Source organism: Armigeres subalbatus, chromosome 1 (genome assembly GCF_024139115.2).
Source record: "Armigeres subalbatus isolate Guangzhou_Male chromosome 1, GZ_Asu_2, whole genome shotgun sequence".
Lineage (NCBI taxonomy): Eukaryota > Metazoa > Arthropoda > Insecta > Diptera > Culicidae > Armigeres > Armigeres subalbatus.
In genome coordinates, this window is record NC_085139.1 from 200,667,177 (window position 1) to 200,678,929 (window position 11,753).

An 11,753-nucleotide genomic window follows, 5' to 3' on the forward strand; every position below is an offset into this window, starting at 1 on the left:
TTTTGATACATCAAAGTTATTAGAAAAATAGTGACTTTTCATATACTTTTGTATGCAGTTAGGATTTCATTATCTCTCTAATCATGCAATGAGCCACACATACATATACTTTTCTTCAATAGTCAGTAAAATTTTAATACTTTTACTACTTTCTAATCTTTTTTTTTGCCTTTTGCTAATGGCTGCTAATGGATGGTTAATTGATTCTACACCATTACACTGATGACTTTCGTAATGAATCCATTACTTGGATATTTATTCTCTTCTGCCTCAAATCGCAAGTTGTTCGGTATTCCGAATATTGTTCAAGTCGACGATGAAATTAATATCGATTCTTTGTATATTAACACTTTTTATTTTTAACAGTGGACACTGTTATGACCAATTTACGAAAAACCTAAACTTTTTACATCAAATTATAGCAGAAGGTCTAACATCGGATGAAACAACAACAGACGTTCTTTTTATAAACTTCAAACGTCTCGAGTTCGTTGACTTATTGGACCCTTTACTGAAACGGCTTCGACAATCCACGCTTTTCTCTTGCTACATTGATGCCAACAATCCCAACGGTCGAACCAGACAGATAATTGTGGCCGCTACAACAAACTTATCGTCTCTAAGGGTACACGCGTCCTGTTCCGACACATCCGACAGTTAATCCATCTGCCTATTCGTTTATTCACAGCAAATCTACATACGACTTTTTGGAAAGGATAAAATCAAGGACGAGGATCGGCTTGAGAATGCCTCTAGAAAGCACGTGATAGTGCTGGCAACCGACGTTAATGAATTGGTCCTATTGGCATCACTAAATTTCGCATACTTCAAAACCTTCAATTCCATCATCATAATTTCCACGCCAACAAACGGACTTATTTACACTATCGGCAAGAACAGTTTCATTCAAAAAGTTTCGTGGGATGCCACATTTAGCACTGTGCTAGCCAATAGGCCTTATGAGAGATTTCCCAGGCCTAAAATCTTGGGGGCGACCTTAACCAAACCCTCAGTTAATTTCCGTGATGGTCACCTGGACGGATTGGATGTTATCGTGTTCAAAACGATCATGAGCCACTTGGGACAAGCGTATAGAATCGATATCATAGAGAAAGGTAACATCACGGCCGTTGTATATAAATTGGAGGATATGTTCTATAGGAACGAGATATCTGCACTCATCAACAGAAAGGGATTTTTGTCGGATTGGACGGTGGAAATGTTACTTCCCCAAACGGATGGGCTGTGCCTGATGGTGCCTAAAGTGCAATCCAAGTACCTTTTTCATCATCTGCTGCATCCGTACGAGATCTCTTCGTGGATATTTTTGTGCTGTTTTCTGTTTGCCGTTGGTTTCGCCAGCAGAATGTGGCACAAGCTGTTCCATCAGAATCTCATCCTAACACTGTTTTGTGGACCGTCCCAATCTCACCAAGAGATGCGAAGAATTGAACGTTTCCTTGTTGTCGGCTGTTCCTGTCTGCTATCCGTTCTGTTTGAAGCCTATCTGGTCAAATTCATCACCCATCTCACCACTTACCGCTTCGAACGTGATCCAGAAACTATCGATGAATACGTACAATCTCCTGGAAAACTTTTGGTCCATAGGTTGGTTGTCAATGAAACATTAAATGCTAGAAAAGAACTGGAACCGAAGCTAGTTATCGTACCATCCATGGCATACGACATAAAAGACACGACATATGGCTATGTAATGGCATGTTCTACAGCAAAAACTATGTTGGCGGAACAATCTGAATACGATCGACAAATGATGGGATTCAATGTTCGCCCACAGTTTCACATTATTCCGGAAAAGTTAAGAATCATTCATTGTTTCTACGCATTTGCCAACGACGCTTTGATCTACGGATTTTTTAAGCAGTATTTCGATTGGCTTTTCAATTCGGGACTAATCGACTATTGGGAGAAAAGTGCCGAAAATAAGTTCTACGTCTCACCGAAGTATGAATTCGTGGACAGCGAAGTGCTTGACTTGGACAGATTACAACTGCTGTGGGTCGTCTACGGTATCGGCATTTCTATTTCCTGTGCGATGCTACTCTTGGAACTCGTTGCGAGTACATTATTGACATGGATAACCGCAAGATTTATTTTGCCTTCAATAATACCGGCTGGACTAACATAAAGTTCATTTGTGAATCAATGTTTGATCGAACTCATTTTGTTTGAATTTTATCGAAGCAGTGCGTTTAAATATAAACGATAGAAGTCTTTACATAATTTTATTTTATTCAAATAAGCCAACCACCCAACCAACGAATCACTAAATTTCAAGAGCGATACAACAGATTATGCTGCTCACAACATCTCATCATCGAAGATCCACCGATCGTCAGGCAACAAACAATCGAGAGGAGGCGGACTGACTGCCACTACGTCGCACTCCCATACGGTGGAGGACGAATCAAGTACGATACACTGAAGACGGCCTTACTGATGAGGTTGAGGGCAGCCGCTGCTCCAATCGAAGGAGTCAAGCGTTACCAGAGGCACTAGCGAAGCTCGATGCAGTGCTGGTCAATGGTGGCTCGTTCAGAAGGAACGGGGTTGAGTCGTGGATTGAAGTAACGTTTATCAGTCCGCAATTGGGCCGTTGATCTTAAAGCGAATTGCTAGATGATCAACTACTGGTGTAACCCTCATCCACCCTCCAGTTCAAGTCTGGAGGACTGACAAACGTTACGACAATCCACGACTCGACGCGCGATTTGTATAAAAACGCGTAAAAAACGACTTCAGTGTAGTTGGGAATAAAGCGTTGACATTTCCTTGGTCGAATGGTCCAAAAAAATTGAAAATCCATCCAGAAACGTCTGAGATATTAAACGATCAAAGTTTATCATATTCTCATGACGTTTTTCGATTTTTTGCAATCGTAAAGTGTACCCCAATATAGCAACGACAGACGTAGTTCTACGTCAAAAAGTGCTCTCCTTATACTTCTGATAATAATTTCTTCGAAATCAAACCTTTTCACCAAATTTCTGAATGGCTTTAAAAGCGCATCCCTTCAGTCTTCCGACTGGCCAAAACACCCCACAAATCGAGAACTTATCCACTGATGGACTCACCGATGTTTGATGCTTTACCGGCCGCAGTCGTTGATCTACGGGCAGGGGCCTCATTGCGCATCTCCTTTCGACAGCTCATTCGTATGACAGTTTGCATGGTTTGCTAGTTTCGAGTCAAGGTGCGCAATGCCACCCCAGGTCAATGTGCTCGTCACGAGCGACGACGTTGAATTGAGTAGTAAGGAAAACAGAAGCAAGAGATGTAAAGTGACAATTGGGATGTGGAAAGAGAGATGTTTAGAAGTGAGAAGTGAAAATTGAGTATAAGACAGAAGAAAGAATCAAGAATAAGGAAAACACAAGATTTTTTTTTAGAAAAACAGAAGAGAAAAAATAAAGGAGAAGAAAAATTAAAAAAAAAGAATAAGAAAGAAGGAATGAAGAAGACGGCCTGAAGCATGAAGTAAGAAGAAAGAAGAGAAGAACAATTATAAAAAGACAGGAACACCGTCTTCGACCAGAGGTCGTACAGACTGAACACTTAACACCTAGCATGAGACAACGAACAGGACACATAATACCCAGTAGACCAGTGGAGAACTTTTCGATCACGAAAAGTTTCCTCCTTACCGGGCGGGAATCGAACCTACACTCCATAGCACATGCATCTGGACGATTGACGTCGCTAACCGCACGGCCATGAAGCCCACTAATGCCCACTAAATTATGAAGGTAGAAAGGAAGAGAAAGAATAAGGATGAAAGAAATAAGCAGAAGAAAGATGGATGAAAAACAAAAGAAATGAATAAGAAGAAGAAGAAATGAAGGAAAACATCAGAAAGAAGAAAAAAATAAATAAGTTAGGAAAAACAAATTTTAGGTTGAAAAAAAATCAGTTTTCACCTCAAGTATCTTTTTTTATTCCTTGGTCCTCACTTCACCCTTTTCACTGTTTCATTTTTGCCTTTCTCGTATACTAAGTACATATACGTAAAGGCTATATGATCACTCCAAAACCAAACTTTTGATAGAAGGCTCGGAGACCCATAGTGTTATATATCAATCGACTCAGCTCGACGAATTGAGGTGATGTCTGTTTGTGTGTATGTATGTATGTGTGTGTGTATGTGTGTATGTGTACAAAATTTTGTAGACACACTTTTTGGAACTTATCATTGCCGAATTACTTTTCCATTCGACTGAGAATCCTGTTCCATTGTTTGCTATTGCAAAATTGGACAGATTGGATTATGGGATCAGTAGTTATGGCCAAAATACCATTTTTTTATACGCAAAACACGCTAAAAAACACTAACTCATATTTTCAGTATTTTTTTTGCACGAGATAGGCATCAACACCGCTAGGTGGATTAATCAGGGTTTTTTCATTTTTTTTCACTTTTCATTTTTCACTACTAATTTTGCACTTCGCATTTCTCACTTCTTACTATTCACTTCACACTTGTTGATCCTCACTTCTCACTTTTCACATCTCGCTTCGCACTCCTCACTTCTTACCTCTCACTTCTCGCTTTTCTCTTCTAGCTTCTCACTTCACGCTTTTCTCTTCTCATTTTTCACCTTTCATTATTCACTTTTCACTTTTCTTTTCTCGCTTCTTACTTCTTACTTTTCACCTTTCACTATTCACTTCTCACTTTTCACTTCTAACTCCATACTTCTCAAATATTTCACTTTTAAATCCTCTCCTCCCAGTTCTTACTTCTCACTTCTCACACCTCACTTTTCACAAATTGCTTTTCACTTCACACTATTGGCTTCTCACTTTTCAGTTCTCACTTCTCATTACACTTTTCACTTCGAATTCCTTACTTCTCACTTCTTACTTTCTACTTCGTACTTCTCACTTATTATATTTCACTTTTCGTTTTTCTCTTTTAATTTCTTACTTTTCACTTTTCACTTCTCATACTTCCCACTTCTCAGTTTTCACTTCTCATTTCTCATTTCCCAATTCTTACTTCTCACTTCTTACTCCTCACTTCTTACTTCTCAATTTTCACTTCTCGCTTCTTACATATTAATTTTCACTTTTCTCTTCTCATTGTTTATCTTTCACTATACACTTTTCACTTCCCACAGTTCACTTTTGCCTTCTCACTTCTCAAATTTTTCACTCTAACTTCTCACCTCTCACTTTTCACTTCTCATTTTTCACTTTTTACTTTTCACTTCTAATTCCCACTTCCCAATTCAATTCCCACTTCTCACATCACACTTCTCATTTCTTCCATCGTACTTCTCATTTCCTGCTTTTTTTCCTCATTTTTCACTTCCCACTTCTCACTTCTCAAGTTCTTACTTCTCAATTCTTACTTTTATCTTCTTACTTCTCACTTTTCACTTCACACGTCTCACTGCTCACTTTTAATTCTCTATTCACTTCCTATTTCCCACGTCTTTTCTTTTCTGAGATGTGCGAAATGTCTCATTCCTCGCTTCTTGCTGTACTTTTCTTGTAATTGTTACTACTAAGTTCTCATTACATACTTGTCATAAGACTAGTTCGTACAATTCCATTCCGACCGAGTCGAGTCAAGTACGAGACACTGAAGATGGCCTTACTGTTGAGGTCGAAATACGTTTCTATCGAAGGTACAATCAAGTGGTGGAATTAAATGAAATTTTTCAAGAAAAAACATTCTACTGAAAGCTCAAAATAGTTTTCATTACTCTCTTTTCACTACTCACAATAAAAGTTTTTTAACTTTTTGGTTAAATAGCACTGATTCTGACTACATCGAGTAAGCAAGGTGAAAATGCTTTGGGAAATTACTTCGACTTGGACAATATCGAGTAAGGGAGTTATCGCCTTACGGAGGTAACGCAGTATGCTAATCACAAATAAATCACTTTTCTGCGTGGTGGAATGTCCCAATGATTCTGCGTGGTGGGACGCCCGTATTCAAGAGTTCAAGGGCGTAGCCAGAGAGGGGGCAGGGTGGGGGAGGGCTGTCGTGGAATAATTGAACGGGTACTGAAATGAATTCGCTTAAACATGTGCACTTTACAATCCAATCATATTCAGAAATAGGGTTTTGAAATTCAAAAGATTCCCAAAAAACTTATAAGGTTATCCAGGATCCATACTATATGAAAGTTCAAAACAACTCGAAACATTTCGGGCTCAAAACTTCTCCTAGAAATCCTTCTAGAAGCTCCCCTGGAAACTTCTAAATTCCTCCGGAAAGTTATCCCTCTGAAAATCGCTTGAAAATCCTTCTCCTGTAATTGTAATTTTTCCTTATCTAGAAACGCCCAACTAATTTTTTTTAGGAAATTCATGAGGAAGTTTCTTGAAGATTGCTTTTCTTCCCTTCAAGTTTTATTTCTTGATATTTCTTCGGCTATTCTTCCAGGAAAATCTCCGGCATTTCCTTCAGGAATGCATTCTAGAGTTCCTTCAAGAATACATACAGAATTTCCTCCCAAAATTCCACTAGAAGTTTCTTCAGTAATTTATGACGAAAATCCTCCGATTTTGCTCCATAATTTCATCTGCTAATCTATAAAAAAATTCTTCGGAAATTCTTCTAGAAACTTCTTCGGGCATTCCTCCAGGAACTCTTCCTTAAATTCTTCCGGGATAATTTCCAGGATTTTTTTCGGGAATACCTCTATAAATATCCTGGAGGAACTCCCAAACTATAAATTCAAATTAGTTTGGGAGTTCCTCCAGGATATCTTCCAAGAATTCTTCCATGAATTTCTTCAGAACAAACAAAGAACAGCAATTCATCTGCCTCGGAGACGAGCCAGCCTCGGGCTGAAAGTCTCTTTAATAGACACAAAAAAAAAATTCATCTGGGAATACTTTCAGGATTTCATCTGTGAATTTCTGCATTTATTCCTCCTGGTATTTTTTCGGGAATTTCTTCAGATATTTCTCCAGAAATTCCTTCATGAACTTCTCCAATAATTATTTCAGTAGTACCTTGTGAGAATTCCTCTGGAAGTGCTTGTGGGAGTTCCTCCTGGAGCTCCCCCAGGAGTTTTCCAAAAGTTCCTCCAGGAACTTCACAGGGGGATTCTTTGAGGATATTTGGCAGGAATTTTAAGGGAAATGGGATTTCGTAAGTTCCTCTAGAAATTCAACTCTGGGTATTCCATCGGCTGTTCCTCAAATTTCTCCGGGAGTTCCACTAGTAGCTCTTCCGGAAATTCATTCAGACTTTCTTTCAGGAATTCATTTAGGCTTTCTTTGAGAATTTATCTACAAATTCCTTCAGAAGTTCCCCGAAAAATTCCTCTGGGAGCTCCTCCGGTAGTCATTTAAGAATTCTTCCAGGAGTTTCTCCTGGAATTTTTACGAAAGTTCATCCAGAAGTTCTTACGAGAGTTCCTCCAGGATTTCCTCCGGAAATTCTTCCTGTACTTCTTCAATAAAATCATCTAGGAGTTCCTCCGGCAGTTCTTCCGAAAATTCCTCTGATAATTCCTCCGGGAATTCCTACAGAAATTCCTCTGGGAGTTCCTTCTCAAAGGAACACCCGGAGGAACTGCCGGTGAAACTCCCGGAGAAATGCTCATAAAAACTGCTGGTGGATCTCCCGGAGGAATTCACGTAGGAACTGCCGGAGGAGCTCCCGTTAGAACTCCCGGAGGAATTTCAGGAGAAACCCCTAGAAAAAATTCTAGAGGACCTCCCGGAGGAACTCCCAGAAAAACAATCGGAAGAACTTCGGGAGGAATTTCCAGCTAATTTTCTGAAGAAAGCCTAAATGATTTCCTGAAAAAAGCCTGAATGATCTCCTGGAAGAGCTACTGGTGGAACACCCGGAGGAATTTCTGAAGAAACTCCCAGGAAAATTTTTAAATGAACCCCTGGAGGAACTGGCAGTGAACCAGAACTGCCAAACTACCCGAAAGAAAAAAATCTTGGAGAATTCATCTTATAGACAAATCTCGTCTAGCTGAAACCTTTGTAGGGGTATGTAACAGGACCATCATCATTATCAGAGGACCTTCCGGAGAATTCCTTGAGGAGCTTTTGGAGGAATTTCTGTATAATTCCCGGAGGAAATTCTGGAGAAACTTCCGGCTGAATTTTCAAAGAGCCCCCGTAGGAACTGCCGATAGAACTACCGGAAAAATTCTTGGAAGTAATCCTGGAGGAATTCTTGGAGGATCTGCCGGTTGAACTCTAGAAGAATTCGAAGAAACTTCTGGAGGATGTCCAGTAGAAATCTTGAAGTTTCCACCGGAATTTTTTTAGGATTTCTTTAGGAATTATTCTAGCAATTCCTCCAAAAATTCCATCGTTGATTTTATTTTCGGTATGATTTCTGTATAAATTTTCGGTGGAATTCCTGGAGAAATTCTTTGAAATTTTCACAAGACATTATTCGAAACTTTCACGGAAAAAAATATGGAATTTACTCAGGAATTTCAAAGATTTTTCGCGAAATTCTCAGGAATGTTTATAGGCAATTCTGCGGAATTTCCACGGAATATTCGTAGGAATTCCAAGGTACAATTTTTCAGATTTTTTTATGAGAAACAGCACGAAAGAATTATCTTATTGATTGATTTTCATTGCCTTTTATCGGTGAGATCGAACTACCTAAGCTCAAAGTGGAAGGGAGCATGTTTGTAAAGCACGATGAAGCACAGAATTGAAAGTTATCGCAAGCAAGCGACAAGTATGAAATTGAATAGAAGTTGAAACGTAAGCAGAGGGCCATTGAAGAACAACACGAAATTGAAATCGCTGTTATTTTACCTAACGTCCACCCAGGAACGGCTTGGCTGATAGTGTGTGAACTATCTTACCAAGACAGGCAAAATAACAGCGATTTCAACCTGCTGATATGTTGTTCGGCGTTCGGAGACAGTTCTAGCGATCAGTGGCATTTTTCAGATATTCCTGCAAATTGGCGCTACTTATTGGAATTTTTCACGCAACAATTCACACGTTCCTACTTGGCCCAAGCGATCTAATACGAACCGTATTTGTCATTGTTTTGCCAATTAGATTCCTTGTTTATGAGGTTTCATCACCGCGAGAAACTTATTGATTGATTTTCATTGGCTTTTATCGGTGAGATCGAACTACCATTTTTGCTTGTCCGGTAAAACTCGTTAGGTCCGCGTGCGTGTCGTTAAGAGTAATTTGTCGCCGATCAAGGCGAGTTCCATTAGAAGTCCTTCCCAACTAACATACTTTTTCCTTCCAGTGCGCTCATGGAGATGCAGGGAATTCATCAGTCTCTTGTAGCAATGAGTGTCGAGCTAATTTGCTAATTTTCCTTCCCTAATTCTAATTGACTACTATGACGTGGCCGGCATCGTTATCGGTCTTGAGTTTAAGAAACTCCAAAGCATATACAGTGAGAATAGCTTCATAGTTCCAAGAAAACTATTCATTGGTGAGCTATGCATATTTGTCAACTCGGTCAACCACGACCTGCAACTACGATGTGTACAGTCAATCAAACTAAGCTAATGAGGACGATGTTACTGTTCTAGATCCTAAGACATGGGCTTCTAGAAGTACTTGAGTAGCATCTTGGGCAGAAGCCACGAACAGAATAACAAAACATGGTATGGATTTAATTGATGTCTTCTCTATATAATAAAAATGAAATGGTCTGTGTTCGTATCCGCATAATTCGAAAACGGCTGGAAGGATTTTCTTTATTCCTTCAGCATATAGGTATGTTCGTTGTCGTTTCCGACGGGTTTATATGATATTTCCTCATGCGAAATTCACGAGTTAGGTTGAGTAAATCATGAAAAACTAAAATTTAGATTCGTATGGAAATTTCGCATGGGCAGTTTACCGCGCGTTTTCGCCAACTATGTAGGTGTCTGCCGGGACAACTAGTAAGAGATAAAAGAACAGGTAACGAGGTAACAATATCAAAAATTTGCACTGAAATATCATTTAAATATCAATATAGGGTAAGGGCTGTATTTTCACCATGGCACATATTTTGGACCACTTACTTGAAATTTGACATTTTTATCGCATTAAGCAAATAAAATCCAGGTACATTTTGATTTTATCTAAATAAGAACCTATTTACAAAGCCCCTGCCGTATTTGCCTAATTAAAAATGTGGCCTTTAATGCTAATAAATTGAGTATATCTTCACGTATGTTATCATTCGAACCAAATTCAAAAGGATGGTGCGGAGAAGTCAACTTCCGAGAGATACTGTTTATTCTAAACATATATTTTAAACATGTGTATAACGTTGTTGACCTATTTAAACATAATTGTAATCGTTTCTTAGCTTAAACAAACCATAAAATGTTTTAAAACAGTATTCCTTTTTATCAAAACGAACATATTTTCGCCATACCTCCTTAATTCTAACCCACTTTGACAGCTGTTTCTATCCATCGATCATTATTACGCGCTGATCAAACCGGCTGTTCTTATTAATTTGAAGGTAGGTACATTTGCATAAAATATCGCTTATTAGTTTATGGAAACCTAAGTAAAACACCAATAAATCCAGCGTGGAACTATTTTCACTATATATAGATGGCGAAATTCAGGAAAGCTCCACGGGAAAAGGAATATTCGGAAGATATCGTCAGCAAATGTTTACACGAAATTCGTAAAGGCATGTTCGACCGCGCAGCTTGCCAGCGGAACAGAGTCTCGCGCTCTACAATCATATTCCGTTTAGGGAAAAAGTGTAAGGAACAAGGCAGAACCGGTCCACCCACTGCCATCAGCGATGCGGATGAAGCGGAATTGGTAAATTGGATAACGAAGATGGCTCGCAAAGGGTTCTCGGTGACACGATACCGCATCATGAACCGAGTCACTGCATACGTGGATCAAAATCCGAACAAAGGCAAGTTCAAGGCCGGCCAACCAAGTGAGTATATTTATAATTTATTTTAATGTAGCTATAATAGAATTTAAATGATTGATTTGCAGGTCGCTCATGGCTCAAAAACTTTTTGGAACGGCACAAGGAACTGATTGGGGTATAGCAAAAACCGACTCTGGGTGGATGACGGGGCCTGGATTCTTGAAATGTGTCAAACATATATTGCATCCCCAACTGGTTGAAGAAAATGCACTTCCAGCTGTTTATTTGGGTCTTCCACGAAAAATTCCCTTCCTGAATCACATAAGGCTGAACGGAGACGAGCCAGCCTCGGGCTGAAAGTCTCCCTAATAAAGACATAAAAAAACGTATAGCTGAAAACTCATAAGGCTGAACACGAAAGGCTGAAAAGTAAAAATCTCACAAAAGGCTGAATTAACAAAAGGCTGAAACTCGAAAGGCTAAAAATTCGTCTGAAACCAATTTTAGTGGATGAATTCACATTTGACGTTAATAGGAGCACAAATCAAAATGATCCGCAACCTTCTTCCAACTTCTTGTTGTCTTTCAATTTTTATACGGAATTCTTATTTTTTAGTCTATGTTGAGGTAACATAGAAAGGAATAAGACTTTTTTGTTCTTGGTTCTTGTACATATTTGGTTTTTGATTCTTGCCAAGACTACTTTCTTATTTATCATTCTTTATTCTTCTCTCTTCTACCTTCTTCTTTTTGCTTCTTTATTCTACCTTCTTTCTTCCTACTTCCTTTTTCTTTTTTTCTTGCTTCTACTTATTTATTCCATTTATTTTCATTTTTTTTCCTTCTTTCTTCTTAAACCCTTCTAGTCCCTTCTTTCTGTTTCTTTCTTGCTTCTTCGTTCTACCTTTCTTCTTAGTTCTTCCTC